This window comes from Engystomops pustulosus, unplaced genomic scaffold (assembly GCF_040894005.1).
Source record: "Engystomops pustulosus unplaced genomic scaffold, aEngPut4.maternal MAT_SCAFFOLD_348, whole genome shotgun sequence".
Classification (NCBI taxonomy): domain Eukaryota; kingdom Metazoa; phylum Chordata; class Amphibia; order Anura; family Leptodactylidae; genus Engystomops; species Engystomops pustulosus.
In genome coordinates, this window is record NW_027285227.1 from 37252 (window position 1) to 53254 (window position 16003).

The following is a 16003-nucleotide window of genomic DNA, read 5'->3' on the forward strand; positions in this document are numbered from 1 at the left end:
AAGCACAAGAGCGTCGTCGACGTCACATTGCAAACTTCGGCTCCATTTCTTTTCCCTTTTCCAAAGTTTTGCTATTTATTTCTCTATCTTTTTCACCAAGTTAAGAAGGGGTGCACCGGTCCTGGAGGTACTGCAATACCAGGTCAATGCGTGGAGTGGACAGAGCAAGCTCTTTTTCCATCTCCCTGTTCCAAAAATCCATTTAATATATGGTCCCCAGATAGGGGACGTATCAGATATTAAACTGATAAGAACAGATACTACACTTGATCTTAGCCAAAAGGCCGAGAAGCGATACCGACCATAGCTCGCCCAGACCGGGCCCCCTTCAGAACTCTCAGCACTGCTCACGGAGAGGAGACACCGCCAGGAGGCGAAAAACCACTCTGCAAGTCACACAGTCCTCTGCGTGGGGACGATTAATCTGCATAGGACCGCCCCCAACAGGCACCTCCCCCGCAAAGCAGCAGGGGGGCCGAGCGAGCGGGCGTCTGCACTTCATCTGCCAGCCGCCCGCTGCTACACCCTCCCCACAACAACTCTTTTGTCAAGTCAGTCTGACCGACCGACTGCCTGCCTGCCTGACGGCTCAGAGATCACTTTTCCTTTCTCTTGACACAGCCGCTGGACGGTGTGAGGGGACAAGCACGCTCGCTCCAGCACACGCTGATAGCTACAGCTTACCTTCGGTCGTTCGCACCTTCTCAGACTGTGACTGCTAGCAGTGGAGGAGGAAGCAGCCAAATCTCAACCTGCAGGTGTCTTCGATTCAAGTAGACGGCTCCAGACTAATCATGATCCAATTAGCTCCAATTAATTAGGCCGCCGATTAGGTCACTTTTATTTTTCCTTTTTTTTTTTTTTCCTTTGTTCCGGGTCGGGCCCATTTAGCACCTCATTAATCAATTAGTGAGAAGCCTTTGTTCCTCCTGCAAAAGACACAGCACACAACACACCTGAGTAGGTGACAAAGCACAAGAGCGTCGTCGACGTCACATTGCAAACTTCGGCTCCATTTCTTTTCCCTTTTCCAAAGTTTTGCTATTTATTTCTCTATCTTTTTCACCAAGTTAAGAAGGGGTGCACCGGTCCTGGAGGTACTGCAATACCAGGTCAATGCGTGGAGTGGACAGAGCAAGCTCTTTTTCCATCTCCCTGTTCCAAAAATCCATTTAATATATGGTCCCCAGATAGGGGACGTATCAGATATTAAACTGATAAGAACAGATACTACACTTGATCTTAGCCAAAAGGCCGAGAAGCGATACCGACCATAGCTCGCCCAGACCGGGCCCCCTTCAGAACTCTCAGCACTGCTCACGGAGAGGAGACACCGCCAGGAGGCGAAAAACCTACTCTGCAAGTCACACAGTCCTCTGCGTGGGGACGATTAATCTGCATAGGACCGCCCCCAACAGGCACCTCCCCCGCAAAGCAGCAGGGGGGCCGAGCGAGCGGGCGTCTGCACTTCATCTGCCAGCCGCCCGCTGCTACACCCTCCCCACAACAACTCTTTTGTCAAGTCAGTCTGACCGACCGACTGCCTGCCTGCCTGACGGCTCAGAGATCACTTTTCCTTTCTCTTGACACAGCCGCTGGACGGTGTGAGGGGACAAGCACGCTCGCTCCAGCACACGCTGATAGCTACAGCTTACCTTCGGTCGTTCGCACCTTCTCAGACTGTGACTGCTAGCAGTGGAGGAGGAAGCAGCCAAATCTCAACCTGCAGGTGTCTTCGATTCAAGTAGACGGCTCCAGACTAATCATGATCCAATTAGCTCCAATTAATTAGGCCGCCGATTAGGTCACTTTTATTTTTCCTTTTTTTTTTTTTTCCTTTGTTCCGGGTCGGGCCCATTTAGCACCTCATTAATCAATTAGTGAGAAGCCTTTGTTCCTCCTGCAAAAGACACAGCACACAACACACCTGAGTAGGTGACAAAGCACAAGAGCGTCGTCGACGTCACATTGCAAACTTCGGCTCCATTTCTTTTCCCTTTTCCAAAGTTTTGCTATTTATTTCTCTATCTTTTTCACCAAGTTAAGAAGGGGTGCACCGGTCCTGGAGGTACTGCAATACCAGGTCAATGCGTGGAGTGGACAGAGCAAGCTCTTTTTCCATCTCCCTGTTCCAAAAATCCATTTAATATATGGTCCCCAGATAGGGGACGTATCAGATATTAAACTGATAAGAACAGATACTACACTTGATCTTAGCCAAAAGGCCGAGAAGCGATACCGACCATAGCTCGCCCAGACCGGGCCCCCTTCAGAACTCTCAGCACTGCTCACGGAGAGGAGACACCGCCAGGAGGCGAAAAACCTACTCTGCAAGTCACACAGTCCTCTGCGTGGGGACGATTAATCTGCATAGGACCGCCCCCAACAGGCACCTCCCCCGCAAAGCAGCAGGGGGGCCGAGCGAGCGGGCGTCTGCACTTCATCTGCCAGCCGCCCGCTGCTACACCCTCCCCACAACAACTCTTTTGTCAAGTCAGTCTGACCGACCGACTGCCTGCCTGCCTGACGGCTCAGAGATCACTTTTCCTTTCTCTTGACACAGCCGCTGGACGGTGTGAGGGGACAAGCACGCTCGCTCCAGCACACGCTGATAGCTACAGCTTACCTTCGGTCGTTCGCACCTTCTCAGACTGTGACTGCTAGCAGTGGAGGAGGAAGCAGCCAAATCTCAACCTGCAGGTGTCTTCGATTCAAGTAGACGGCTCCAGACTAATCATGATCCAATTAGCTCCAATTAATTAGGCCGCCGATTAGGTCACTTTTATTTTTCCTTTTTTTTTTTTTTCCTTTGTTCCGGGTCGGGCCCATTTAGCACCTCATTAATCAATTAGTGAGAAGCCTTTGTTCCTCCTGCAAAAGACACAGCACACAACACACCTGAGTAGGTGACAAAGCACAAGAGCGTCGTCGACGTCACATTGCAAACTTCGGCTCCATTTCTTTTCCCTTTTCCAAAGTTTTGCTATTTATTTCTCTATCTTTTTCACCAAGTTAAGAAGGGGTGCACCGGTCCTGGAGGTACTGCAATACCAGGTCAATGCGTGGAGTGGACAGAGCAAGCTCTTTTTCCATCTCCCTGTTCCAAAAATCCATTTAATATATGGTCCCCAGATAGGGGACGTATCAGATATTAAACTGATAAGAACAGATACTACACTTGATCTTAGCCAAAAGGCCGAGAAGCGATACCGACCATAGCTCGCCCAGACCGGGCCCCCTTCAGAACTCTCAGCACTGCTCACGGAGAGGAGACACCGCCAGGAGGCGAAAAACCTACTCTGCAAGTCACACAGTCCTCTGCGTGGGGACGATTAATCTGCATAGGACCGCCCCCAACAGGCACCTCCCCCGCAAAGCAGCAGGGGGGCCGAGCGAGCGGGCGTCTGCACTTCATCTGCCAGCCGCCCGCTGCTACACCCTCCCCACAACAACTCTTTTGTCAAGTCAGTCTGACCGACCGACTGCCTGCCTGCCTGACGGCTCAGAGATCACTTTTCCTTTCTCTTGACACAGCCGCTGGACGGTGTGAGGGGACAAGCACGCTCGCTCCAGCACACGCTGATAGCTACAGCTTACCTTCGGTCGTTCGCACCTTCTCAGACTGTGACTGCTAGCAGTGGAGGAGGAAGCAGCCAAATCTCAACCTGCAGGTGTCTTCGATTCAAGTAGACGGCTCCAGACTAATCATGATCCAATTAGCTCCAATTAATTAGGCCGCCGATTAGGTCACTTTTATTTTTCCTTTTTTTTTTTTTTCCTTTGTTCCGGGTCGGGCCCATTTAGCACCTCATTAATCAATTAGTGAGAAGCCTTTGTTCCTCCTGCAAAAGACACAGCACACAACACACCTGAGTAGGTGACAAAGCACAAGAGCGTCGTCGACGTCACATTGCAAACTTCGGCTCCATTTCTTTTCCCTTTTCCAAAGTTTTGCTATTTATTTCTCTATCTTTTTCACCAAGTTAAGAAGGGGTGCACCGGTCCTGGAGGTACTGCAATACCAGGTCAATGCGTGGAGTGGACAGAGCAAGCTCTTTTTCCATCTCCCTGTTCCAAAAATCCATTTAATATATGGTCCCCAGATAGGGGACGTATCAGATATTAAACTGATAAGAACAGATACTACACTTGATCTTAGCCAAAAGGCCGAGAAGCGATACCGACCATAGCTCGCCCAGACCGGGCCCCCTTCAGAACTCTCAGCACTGCTCACGGAGAGGAGACACCGCCAGGAGGCGAAAAACCTACTCTGCAAGTCACACAGTCCTCTGCGTGGGGACGATTAATCTGCATAGGACCGCCCCCAACAGGCACCTCCCCCGCAAAGCAGCAGGGGGGCCGAGCGAGCGGGCGTCTGCACTTCATCTGCCAGCCGCCCGCTGCTACACCCTCCCCACAACAACTCTTTTGTCAAGTCAGTCTGACCGACCGACTGCCTGCCTGCCTGACGGCTCAGAGATCACTTTTCCTTTCTCTTGACACAGCCGCTGGACGGTGTGAGGGGACAAGCACGCTCGCTCCAGCACACGCTGATAGCTACAGCTTACCTTCGGTCGTTCGCACCTTCTCAGACTGTGACTGCTAGCAGTGGAGGAGGAAGCAGCCAAATCTCAACCTGCAGGTGTCTTCGATTCAAGTAGACGGCTCCAGACTAATCATGATCCAATTAGCTCCAATTAATTAGGCCGCCGATTAGGTCACTTTTATTTTTCCTTTTTTTTTTTTTTCCTTTGTTCCGGGTCGGGCCCATTTAGCACCTCATTAATCAATTAGTGAGAAGCCTTTGTTCCTCCTGCAAAAGACACAGCACACAACACACCTGAGTAGGTGACAAAGCACAAGAGCGTCGTCGACGTCACATTGCAAACTTCGGCTCCATTTCTTTTCCCTTTTCCAAAGTTTTGCTATTTATTTCTCTATCTTTTTCACCAAGTTAAGAAGGGGTGCACCGGTCCTGGAGGTACTGCAATACCAGGTCAATGCGTGGAGTGGACAGAGCAAGCTCTTTTTCCATCTCCCTGTTCCAAAAATCCATTTAATATATGGTCCCCAGATAGGGGACGTATCAGATATTAAACTGATAAGAACAGATACTACACTTGATCTTAGCCAAAAGGCCGAGAAGCGATACCGACCATAGCTCGCCCAGACCGGGCCCCCTTCAGAACTCTCAGCACTGCTCACGGAGAGGAGACACCGCCAGGAGGCGAAAAACCTACTCTGCAAGTCACACAGTCCTCTGCGTGGGGACGATTAATCTGCATAGGACCGCCCCCAACAGGCACCTCCCCCGCAAAGCAGCAGGGGGGCCGAGCGAGCGGGCGTCTGCACTTCATCTGCCAGCCGCCCGCTGCTACACCCTCCCCACAACAACTCTTTTGTCAAGTCAGTCTGACCGACCGACTGCCTGCCTGCCTGACGGCTCAGAGATCACTTTTCCTTTCTCTTGACACAGCCGCTGGACGGTGTGAGGGGACAAGCACGCTCGCTCCAGCACACGCTGATAGCTACAGCTTACCTTCGGTCGTTCGCACCTTCTCAGACTGTGACTGCTAGCAGTGGAGGAGGAAGCAGCCAAATCTCAACCTGCAGGTGTCTTCGATTCAAGTAGACGGCTCCAGACTAATCATGATCCAATTAGCTCCAATTAATTAGGCCGCCGATTAGGTCACTTTTATTTTTCCTTTTTTTTTTTTTTCCTTTGTTCCGGGTCGGGCCCATTTAGCACCTCATTAATCAATTAGTGAGAAGCCTTTGTTCCTCCTGCAAAAGACACAGCACACAACACACCTGAGTAGGTGACAAAGCACAAGAGCGTCGTCGACGTCACATTGCAAACTTCGGCTCCATTTCTTTTCCCTTTTCCAAAGTTTTGCTATTTATTTCTCTATCTTTTTCACCAAGTTAAGAAGGGGTGCACCGGTCCTGGAGGTACTGCAATACCAGGTCAATGCGTGGAGTGGACAGAGCAAGCTCTTTTTCCATCTCCCTGTTCCAAAAATCCATTTAATATATGGTCCCCAGATAGGGGACGTATCAGATATTAAACTGATAAGAACAGATACTACACTTGATCTTAGCCAAAAGGCCGAGAAGCGATACCGACCATAGCTCGCCCAGACCGGGCCCCCTTCAGAACTCTCAGCACTGCTCACGGAGAGGAGACACCGCCAGGAGGCGAAAAACCTACTCTGCAAGTCACACAGTCCTCTGCGTGGGGACGATTAATCTGCATAGGACCGCCCCCAACAGGCACCTCCCCCGCAAAGCAGCAGGGGGGCCGAGCGAGCGGGCGTCTGCACTTCATCTGCCAGCCGCCCGCTGCTACACCCTCCCCACAACAACTCTTTTGTCAAGTCAGTCTGACCGACCGACTGCCTGCCTGCCTGACGGCTCAGAGATCACTTTTCCTTTCTCTTGACACAGCCGCTGGACGGTGTGAGGGGACAAGCACGCTCGCTCCAGCACACGCTGATAGCTACAGCTTACCTTCGGTCGTTCGCACCTTCTCAGACTGTGACTGCTAGCAGTGGAGGAGGAAGCAGCCAAATCTCAACCTGCAGGTGTCTTCGATTCAAGTAGACGGCTCCAGACTAATCATGATCCAATTAGCTCCAATTAATTAGGCCGCCGATTAGGTCACTTTTATTTTTCCTTTTTTTTTTTTTTCCTTTGTTCCGGGTCGGGCCCATTTAGCACCTCATTAATCAATTAGTGAGAAGCCTTTGTTCCTCCTGCAAAAGACACAGCACACAACACACCTGAGTAGGTGACAAAGCACAAGAGCGTCGTCGACGTCACATTGCAAACTTCGGCTCCATTTCTTTTCCCTTTTCCAAAGTTTTGCTATTTATTTCTCTATCTTTTTCACCAAGTTAAGAAGGGGTGCACCGGTCCTGGAGGTACTGCAATACCAGGTCAATGCGTGGAGTGGACAGAGCAAGCTCTTTTTCCATCTCCCTGTTCCAAAAATCCATTTAATATATGGTCCCCAGATAGGGGACGTATCAGATATTAAACTGATAAGAACAGATACTACACTTGATCTTAGCCAAAAGGCCGAGAAGCGATACCGACCATAGCTCGCCCAGACCGGGCCCCCTTCAGAACTCTCAGCACTGCTCACGGAGAGGAGACACCGCCAGGAGGCGAAAAACCTACTCTGCAAGTCACACAGTCCTCTGCGTGGGGACGATTAATCTGCATAGGACCGCCCCCAACAGGCACCTCCCCCGCAAAGCAGCAGGGGGGCCGAGCGAGCGGGCGTCTGCACTTCATCTGCCAGCCGCCCGCTGCTACACCCTCCCCACAACAACTCTTTTGTCAAGTCAGTCTGACCGACCGACTGCCTGCCTGCCTGACGGCTCAGAGATCACTTTTCCTTTCTCTTGACACAGCCGCTGGACGGTGTGAGGGGACAAGCACGCTCGCTCCAGCACACGCTGATAGCTACAGCTTACCTTCGGTCGTTCGCACCTTCTCAGACTGTGACTGCTAGCAGTGGAGGAGGAAGCAGCCAAATCTCAACCTGCAGGTGTCTTCGATTCAAGTAGACGGCTCCAGACTAATCATGATCCAATTAGCTCCAATTAATTAGGCCGCCGATTAGGTCACTTTTATTTTTCCTTTTTTTTTTTTTTCCTTTGTTCCGGGTCGGGCCCATTTAGCACCTCATTAATCAATTAGTGAGAAGCCTTTGTTCCTCCTGCAAAAGACACAGCACACAACACACCTGAGTAGGTGACAAAGCACAAGAGCGTCGTCGACGTCACATTGCAAACTTCGGCTCCATTTCTTTTCCCTTTTCCAAAGTTTTGCTATTTATTTCTCTATCTTTTTCACCAAGTTAAGAAGGGGTGCACCGGTCCTGGAGGTACTGCAATACCAGGTCAATGCGTGGAGTGGACAGAGCAAGCTCTTTTTCCATCTCCCTGTTCCAAAAATCCATTTAATATATGGTCCCCAGATAGGGGACGTATCAGATATTAAACTGATAAGAACAGATACTACACTTGATCTTAGCCAAAAGGCCGAGAAGCGATACCGACCATAGCTCGCCCAGACCGGGCCCCCTTCAGAACTCTCAGCACTGCTCACGGAGAGGAGACACCGCCAGGAGGCGAAAAACCTACTCTGCAAGTCACACAGTCCTCTGCGTGGGGACGATTAATCTGCATAGGACCGCCCCCAACAGGCACCTCCCCCGCAAAGCAGCAGGGGGCCGAGCGAGCGGGCGTCTGCACTTCATCTGCCAGCCGCCCGCTGCTACACCCTCCCCACAACAACTCTTTTGTCAAGTCAGTCTGACCGACCGACTGCCTGCCTGCCTGACGGCTCAGAGATCACTTTTCCTTTCTCTTGACACAGCCGCTGGACGGTGTGAGGGGACAAGCACGCTCGCTCCAGCACACGCTGATAGCTACAGCTTACCTTCGGTCGTTCGCACCTTCTCAGACTGTGACTGCTAGCAGTGGAGGAGGAAGCAGCCAAATCTCAACCTGCAGGTGTCTTCGATTCAAGTAGACGGCTCCAGACTAATCATGATCCAATTAGCTCCAATTAATTAGGCCGCCGATTAGGTCACTTTTATTTTTCTTTTTTTTTTTTTTCCTTTGTTCCGGGTCGGGCCCATTTAGCACCTCATTAATCAATTAGTGAGAAGCCTTTGTTCCTCCTGCAAAAGACACAGCACACAACACACCTGAGTAGGTGACAAAGCACAAGAGCGTCGTCGACGTCACATTGCAAACTTCGGCTCCATTTCTTTTCCCTTTTCCAAAGTTTTGCTATTTATTTCTCTATCTTTTTCACCAAGTTAAGAAGGGGTGCACCGGTCCTGGAGGTACTGCAATACCAGGTCAATGCGTGGAGTGGACAGAGCAAGCTCTTTTTCCATCTCCCTGTTCCAAAAATCCATTTAATATATGGTCCCCAGATAGGGGACGTATCAGATATTAAACTGATAAGAACAGATACTACACTTGATCTTAGCCAAAAGGCCGAGAAGCGATACCGACCATAGCTCGCCCAGACCGGGCCCCCTTCAGAACTCTCAGCACTGCTCACGGAGAGGAGACACCGCCAGGAGGCGAAAAACCTACTCTGCAAGTCACACAGTCCTCTGCGTGGGGACGATTAATCTGCATAGGACCGCCCCCAACAGGCACCTCCCCCGCAAAGCAGCAGGGGGGCCGAGCGAGCGGGCGTCTGCACTTCATCTGCCAGCCGCCCGCTGCTACACCCTCCCCACAACAACTCTTTTGTCAAGTCAGTCTGACCGACCGACTGCCTGCCTGCCTGACGGCTCAGAGATCACTTTTCCTTTCTCTTGACACAGCCGCTGGACGGTGTGAGGGGACAAGCACGCTCGCTCCAGCACACGCTGATAGCTACAGCTTACCTTCGGTCGTTCGCACCTTCTCAGACTGTGACTGCTAGCAGTGGAGGAGGAAGCAGCCAAATCTCAACCTGCAGGTGTCTTCGATTCAAGTAGACGGCTCCAGACTAATCATGATCCAATTAGCTCCAATTAATTAGGCCGCCGATTAGGTCACTTTTATTTTTCCTTTTTTTTTTTTTTCCTTTGTTCCGGGTCGGGCCCATTTAGCACCTCATTAATCAATTAGTGAGAAGCCTTTGTTCCTCCTGCAAAAGACACAGCACACAACACACCTGAGTAGGTGACAAAGCACAAGAGCGTCGTCGACGTCACATTGCAAACTTCGGCTCCATTTCTTTTCCCTTTTCCAAAGTTTTGCTATTTATTTCTCTATCTTTTTCACCAAGTTAAGAAGGGGTGCACCGGTCCTGGAGGTACTGCAATACCAGGTCAATGCGTGGAGTGGACAGAGCAAGCTCTTTTTCCATCTCCCTGTTCCAAAAATCCATTTAATATATGGTCCCCAGATAGGGGACGTATCAGATATTAAACTGATAAGAACAGATACTACACTTGATCTTAGCCAAAAGGCCGAGAAGCGATACCGACCATAGCTCGCCCAGACCGGGCCCCCTTCAGAACTCTCAGCACTGCTCACGGAGAGGAGACACCGCCAGGAGGCGAAAAACCTACTCTGCAAGTCACACAGTCCTCTGCGTGGGGACGATTAATCTGCATAGGACCGCCCCCAACAGGCACCTCCCCCGCAAAGCAGCAGGGGGGCCGAGCGAGCGGGCGTCTGCACTTCATCTGCCAGCCGCCCGCTGCTACACCCTCCCCACAACAACTCTTTTGTCAAGTCAGTCTGACCGACCGACTGCCTGCCTGCCTGACGGCTCAGAGATCACTTTTCCTTTCTCTTGACACAGCCGCTGGACGGTGTGAGGGGACAAGCACGCTCGCTCCAGCACACGCTGATAGCTACAGCTTACCTTCGGTCGTTCGCACCTTCTCAGACTGTGACTGCTAGCAGTGGAGGAGGAAGCAGCCAAATCTCAACCTGCAGGTGTCTTCGATTCAAGTAGACGGCTCCAGACTAATCATGATCCAATTAGCTCCAATTAATTAGGCCGCCGATTAGGTCACTTTTATTTTTCCTTTTTTTTTTTTTTCCTTTGTTCCGGGTCGGGCCCATTTAGCACCTCATTAATCAATTAGTGAGAAGCCTTTGTTCCTCCTGCAAAAGACACAGCACACAACACACCTGAGTAGGTGACAAAGCACAAGAGCGTCGTCGACGTCACATTGCAAACTTCGGCTCCATTTCTTTTCCCTTTTCCAAAGTTTTGCTATTTATTTCTCTATCTTTTTCACCAAGTTAATGAAGGGGTGCACCGGTCCTGGAGGTACTGCAATACCAGGTCAATGCGTGGAGTGGACAGAGCAAGCTCTTTTTCCATCTCCCTGTTCCAAAAATCCATTTAATATATGGTCCCCAGATAGGGGACGTATCAGATATTAAACTGATAAGAACAGATACTACACTTGATCTTAGCCAAAAGGCCGAGAAGCGATACCGACCATAGCTCGCCCAGACCGGGCCCCCTTCAGAACTCTCAGCACTGCTCACGTGAGAGGAGACACCGCCAGGAGGCGAAAAACCTACTCTGCAAGTCACACAGTCCTCTGCGTGGGGACGATTAATCTGCATAGGACCGCCCCCAACAGGCACCTCCCCCGCAAAGCAGCAGGGGGGCCGAGCGAGCGGGCGTCTGCACTTCATCTGCCAGCCGCCCGCTGCTACACCCTCCCCACAACAACTCTTTTGTCAAGTCAGTCTGACCGACCGACTGCCTGCCTGCCTGACGGCTCAGAGATCACTTTTCCTTTCTCTTGACACAGCCGCTGGACGGTGTGAGGGGACAAGCACGCTCGCTCCAGCACACGCTGATAGCTACAGCTTACCTTCGGTCGTTCGCACCTTCTCAGACTGTGACTGCTAGCAGTGGAGGAGGAAGCAGCCAAATCTCAACCTGCAGGTGTCTTCGATTCAAGTAGACGGCTCCAGACTAATCATGATCCAATTAGCTCCAATTAATTAGGCCGCCGATTAGGTCACTTTTATTTTTCCTTTTTTTTTTTTTTCCTTTGTTCCGGGTCGGGCCCATTTAGCACCTCATTAATCAATTAGTGAGAAGCCTTTGTTCCTCCTGCAAAAGACACAGCACACAACACACCTGAGTAGGTGACAAAGCACAAGAGCGTCGTCGACGTCACATTGCAAACTTCGGCTCCATTTCTTTTCCCTTTTCCAAAGTTTTGCTATTTATTTCTCTATCTTTTTCACCAAGTTAAGAAGGGGTGCACCGGTCCTGGAGGTACTGCAATACCAGGTCAATGCGTGGAGTGGACAGAGCAAGCTCTTTTTCCATCTCCCTGTTCCAAAAATCCATTTAATATATGGTCCCCAGATAGGGGACGTATCAGATATTAAACTGATAAGAACAGATACTACACTTGATCTTAGCCAAAAGGCCGAGAAGCGATACCGACCATAGCTCGCCCAGACCGGGCCCCCTTCAGAACTCTCAGCACTGCTCACGGAGAGGAGACACCGCCAGGAGGCGAAAAACCTACTCTGCAAGTCACACAGTCCTCTGCGTGGGGACGATTAATCTGCATAGGACCGCCCCCAACAGGCACCTCCCCCGCAAAGCAGCAGGGGGGCCGAGCGAGCGGGCGTCTGCACTTCATCTGCCAGCCGCCCGCTGCTACACCCTCCCCACAACAACTCTTTTGTCAAGTCAGTCTGACCGACCGACTGCCTGCCTGCCTGACGGCTCAGAGATCACTTTTCCTTTCTCTTGACACAGCCGCTGGACGGTGTGAGGGGACAAGCACGCTCGCTCCAGCACACGCTGATAGCTACAGCTTACCTTCGGTCGTTCGCACCTTCTCAGACTGTGACTGCTAGCAGTGGAGGAGGAAGCAGCCAAATCTCAACCTGCAGGTGTCTTCGATTCAAGTAGACGGCTCCAGACTAATCATGATCCAATTAGCTCCAATTAATTAGGCCGCCGATTAGGTCACTTTTATTTTTCCTTTTTTTTTTTTTTCCTTTGTTCCGGGTCGGGCCCATTTAGCACCTCATTAATCAATTAGTGAGAAGCCTTTGTTCCTCCTGCAAAAGACACAGCACACAACACACCTGAGTAGGTGACAAAGCACAAGAGCGTCGTCGACGTCACATTGCAAACTTCGGCTCCATTTCTTTTCCCTTTTCCAAAGTTTTGCTATTTATTTCTCTATCTTTTTCACCAAGTTAAGAAGGGGTGCACCGGTCCTGGAGGTACTGCAATACCAGGTCAATGCGTGGAGTGGACAGAGCAAGCTCTTTTTCCATCTCCCTGTTCCAAAAATCCATTTAATATATGGTCCCCAGATAGGGGACGTATCAGATATTAAACTGATAAGAACAGATACTACACTTGATCTTAGCCAAAAGGCCGAGAAGCGATACCGACCATAGCTCGCCCAGACCGGGCCCCCTTCAGAACTCTCAGCACTGCTCACGGAGAGGAGACACCGCCAGGAGGCGAAAAACCTACTCTGCAAGTCACACAGTCCTCTGCGTGGGGACGATTAATCTGCATAGGACCGCCCCCAACAGGCACCTCCCCCGCAAAGCAGCAGGGGGGCCGAGCGAGCGGGCGTCTGCACTTCATCTGCCAGCCGCCCGCTGCTACACCCTCCCCACAACAACTCTTTTGTCAAGTCAGTCTGACCGACCGACTGCCTGCCTGCCTGACGGCTCAGAGATCACTTTTCCTTTCTCTTGACACAGCCGCTGGACGGTGTGAGGGGACAAGCACGCTCGCTCCAGCACACGCTGATAGCTACAGCTTACCTTCGGTCGTTCGCACCTTCTCAGACTGTGACTGCTAGCAGTGGAGGAGGAAGCAGCCAAATCTCAACCTGCAGGTGTCTTCGATTCAAGTAGACGGCTCCAGACTAATCATGATCCAATTAGCTCCAATTAATTAGGCCGCCGATTAGGTCACTTTTATTTTTCCTTTTTTTTTTTTTTCCTTTGTTCCGGGTCGGGCCCATTTAGCACCTCATTAATCAATTAGTGAGAAGCCTTTGTTCCTCCTGCAAAAGACACAGCACACAACACACCTGAGTAGGTGACAAAGCACAAGAGCGTCGTCGACGTCACATTGCAAACTTCGGCTCCATTTCTTTTCCCTTTTCCAAAGTTTTGCTATTTATTTCTCTATCTTTTTCACCAAGTTAAGAAGGGGTGCACCGGTCCTGGAGGTACTGCAATACCAGGTCAATGCGTGGAGTGGACAGAGCAAGCTCTTTTTCCATCTCCCTGTTCCAAAAATCCATTTAATATATGGTCCCCAGATAGGGGACGTATCAGATATTAAACTGATAAGAACAGATACTACACTTGATCTTAGCCAAAAGGCCGAGAAGCGATACCGACCATAGCTCGCCCAGACCGGGCCCCCTTCAGAACTCTCAGCACTGCTCACGGAGAGGAGACACCGCCAGGAGGCGAAAAACCTACTCTGCAAGTCACACAGTCCTCTGCGTGGGGACGATTAATCTGCATAGGACCGCCCCCAACAGGCACCTCCCCCGCAAAGCAGCAGGGGGGCCGAGCGAGCGGGCGTCTGCACTTCATCTGCCAGCCGCCCGCTGCTACACCCTCCCCACAACAACTCTTTTGTCAAGTCAGTCTGACCGACCGACTGCCTGCCTGCCTGACGGCTCAGAGATCACTTTTCCTTTCTCTTGACACAGCCGCTGGACGGTGTGAGGGGACAAGCACGCTCGCTCCAGCACACGCTGATAGCTACAGCTTACCTTCGGTCGTTCGCACCTTCTCAGACTGTGACTGCTAGCAGTGGAGGAGGAAGCAGCCAAATCTCAACCTGCAGGTGTCTTCGATTCAAGTAGACGGCTCCAGACTAATCATGATCCAATTAGCTCCAATTAATTAGGCCGCCGATTAGGTCACTTTTATTTTTCCTTTTTTTTTTTTTTCCTTTGTTCCGGGTCGGGCCCATTTAGCACCTCATTAATCAATTAGTGAGAAGCCTTTGTTCCTCCTGCAAAAGACACAGCACACAACACACCTGAGTAGGTGACAAAGCACAAGAGCGTCGTCGACGTCACATTGCAAACTTCGGCTCCATTTCTTTTCCCTTTTCCAAAGTTTTGCTATTTATTTCTCTATCTTTTTCACCAAGTTAAGAAGGGGTGCACCGGTCCTGGAGGTACTGCAATACCAGGTCAATGCGTGGAGTGGACAGAGCAAGCTCTTTTTCCATCTCCCTGTTCCAAAAATCCATTTAATATATGGTCCCCAGATAGGGGACGTATCAGATATTAAACTGATAAGAACAGATACTACACTTGATCTTAGCCAAAAGGCCGAGAAGCGATACCGACCATAGCTCGCCCAGACCGGGCCCCCTTCAGAACTCTCAGCACTGCTCACGGAGAGGAGACACCGCCAGGAGGCGAAAAACCTACTCTGCAAGTCACACAGTCCTCTGCGTGGGGACGATTAATCTGCATAGGACCGCCCCCAACAGGCACCTCCCCCGCAAAGCAGCAGGGGGGCCGAGCGAGCGGGCGTCTGCACTTCATCTGCCAGCCGCCCGCTGCTACACCCTCCCCACAACAACTCTTTTGTCAAGTCAGTCTGACCGACCGACTGCCTGCCTGCCTGACGGCTCAGAGATCACTTTTCCTTTCTCTTGACACAGCCGCTGGACGGTGTGAGGGGACAAGCACGCTCGCTCCAGCACACGCTGATAGCTACAGCTTACCTTCGGTCGTTCGCACCTTCTCAGACTGTGACTGCTAGCAGTGGAGGAGGAAGCAGCCAAATCTCAACCTGCAGGTGTCTTCGATTCAAGTAGACGGCTCCAGACTAATCATGATCCAATTAGCTCCAATTAATTAGGCCGCCGATTAGGTCACTTTTATTTTTCCTTTTTTTTTTTTTTCCTTTGTTCCGGGTCGGGCCCATTTAGCACCTCATTAATCAATTAGTGAGAAGCCTTTGTTCCTCCTGCAAAAGACACAGCACACAACACACCTGAGTAGGTGACAAAGCACAAGAGCGTCGTCGACGTCACATTGCAAACTTCGGCTCCATTTCTTTTCCCTTTTCCAAAGTTTTGCTATTTATTTCTCTATCTTTTTCACCAAGTTAAGAAGGGGTGCACCGGTCCTGGAGGTACTGCAATACCAGGTCAATGCGTGGAGTGGACAGAGCAAGCTCTTTTTCCATCTCCCTGTTCCAAAAATCCATTTAATATATGGTCCCCAGATAGGGGACGTATCAGATATTAAACTGATAAGAACAGATACTACACTTGATCTTAGCCAAAAGGCCGAGAAGCGATACCGACCATAGCTCGCCCAGACCGGGCCCCCTTCAGAACTCTCAGCACTGCTCACGGAGAGGAGACACCGCCAGGAGGCGAAAAACCTACTCTGCAAGTCACACAGTCCTCTGCGTGGGGACGATTAATCTGCATAGGACCGCCCCCAACAGGCACCTCCCCCGCAAAGCAG

The 16003-nt window shown here is 50.9% G+C and overlaps 17 non-coding genes across 17 annotated transcripts; all 17 read right to left on the reverse strand.

The window, feature by feature from the left end:
- Nucleotides 1–105: 105 nt before the first annotated feature.
- Nucleotides 106–296, reverse strand: LOC140110935 (U2 spliceosomal RNA). The gene has a single exon (XR_011851714.1). It is a non-coding gene; the product is annotated as a U2 spliceosomal RNA (small nuclear RNA).
- A 779-nt stretch (nucleotides 297–1075) lies between these two features.
- Nucleotides 1076–1266, reverse strand: LOC140110936 (U2 spliceosomal RNA). Its single transcript, XR_011851715.1, has one exon. It is a non-coding gene; the product is annotated as a U2 spliceosomal RNA (small nuclear RNA).
- Nucleotides 1267–2046: 780 nt separating this feature from the next.
- Nucleotides 2047–2237, reverse strand: LOC140110937 (U2 spliceosomal RNA). Its single transcript, XR_011851716.1, has one exon. It is a non-coding gene; the product is annotated as a U2 spliceosomal RNA (small nuclear RNA).
- Nucleotides 2238–3017: 780 nt separating this feature from the next.
- On the reverse strand, nucleotides 3018–3208 carry LOC140110938 (U2 spliceosomal RNA). Its single transcript, XR_011851717.1, has one exon. It is a non-coding gene; the product is annotated as a U2 spliceosomal RNA (small nuclear RNA).
- A 780-nt stretch (nucleotides 3209–3988) lies between these two features.
- On the reverse strand, nucleotides 3989–4179 carry LOC140110940 (U2 spliceosomal RNA). Its single transcript, XR_011851719.1, has one exon. It is a non-coding gene; the product is annotated as a U2 spliceosomal RNA (small nuclear RNA).
- A 780-nt stretch (nucleotides 4180–4959) lies between these two features.
- Nucleotides 4960–5150, reverse strand: LOC140110941 (U2 spliceosomal RNA). Its single transcript, XR_011851720.1, has one exon. It is a non-coding gene; the product is annotated as a U2 spliceosomal RNA (small nuclear RNA).
- A 780-nt stretch (nucleotides 5151–5930) lies between these two features.
- Nucleotides 5931–6121, reverse strand: LOC140110943 (U2 spliceosomal RNA). The gene has a single exon (XR_011851721.1). It is a non-coding gene; the product is annotated as a U2 spliceosomal RNA (small nuclear RNA).
- A 780-nt stretch (nucleotides 6122–6901) lies between these two features.
- Nucleotides 6902–7092, reverse strand: LOC140110944 (U2 spliceosomal RNA). The gene has a single exon (XR_011851722.1). It is a non-coding gene; the product is annotated as a U2 spliceosomal RNA (small nuclear RNA).
- A 780-nt stretch (nucleotides 7093–7872) lies between these two features.
- On the reverse strand, nucleotides 7873–8063 carry LOC140110945 (U2 spliceosomal RNA). Its single transcript, XR_011851723.1, has one exon. It is a non-coding gene; the product is annotated as a U2 spliceosomal RNA (small nuclear RNA).
- A 778-nt stretch (nucleotides 8064–8841) lies between these two features.
- LOC140110946 (U2 spliceosomal RNA) lies at nucleotides 8842–9032 on the reverse strand. The gene has a single exon (XR_011851724.1). It is a non-coding gene; the product is annotated as a U2 spliceosomal RNA (small nuclear RNA).
- Nucleotides 9033–9812: 780 nt separating this feature from the next.
- Nucleotides 9813–10003, reverse strand: LOC140110947 (U2 spliceosomal RNA). Its single transcript, XR_011851725.1, has one exon. It is a non-coding gene; the product is annotated as a U2 spliceosomal RNA (small nuclear RNA).
- Nucleotides 10004–10784: 781 nt separating this feature from the next.
- LOC140110948 (U2 spliceosomal RNA) lies at nucleotides 10785–10975 on the reverse strand. The gene has a single exon (XR_011851726.1). It is a non-coding gene; the product is annotated as a U2 spliceosomal RNA (small nuclear RNA).
- Nucleotides 10976–11756: 781 nt separating this feature from the next.
- LOC140110949 (U2 spliceosomal RNA) lies at nucleotides 11757–11947 on the reverse strand. The gene has a single exon (XR_011851727.1). It is a non-coding gene; the product is annotated as a U2 spliceosomal RNA (small nuclear RNA).
- A 780-nt stretch (nucleotides 11948–12727) lies between these two features.
- On the reverse strand, nucleotides 12728–12918 carry LOC140110950 (U2 spliceosomal RNA). Its single transcript, XR_011851728.1, has one exon. It is a non-coding gene; the product is annotated as a U2 spliceosomal RNA (small nuclear RNA).
- A 780-nt stretch (nucleotides 12919–13698) lies between these two features.
- Nucleotides 13699–13889, reverse strand: LOC140110952 (U2 spliceosomal RNA). Its single transcript, XR_011851730.1, has one exon. It is a non-coding gene; the product is annotated as a U2 spliceosomal RNA (small nuclear RNA).
- Nucleotides 13890–14669: 780 nt separating this feature from the next.
- Nucleotides 14670–14860, reverse strand: LOC140110954 (U2 spliceosomal RNA). Its single transcript, XR_011851731.1, has one exon. It is a non-coding gene; the product is annotated as a U2 spliceosomal RNA (small nuclear RNA).
- A 780-nt stretch (nucleotides 14861–15640) lies between these two features.
- On the reverse strand, nucleotides 15641–15831 carry LOC140110955 (U2 spliceosomal RNA). The gene has a single exon (XR_011851732.1). It is a non-coding gene; the product is annotated as a U2 spliceosomal RNA (small nuclear RNA).
- Nucleotides 15832–16003: the final 172 nt, after the last annotated feature.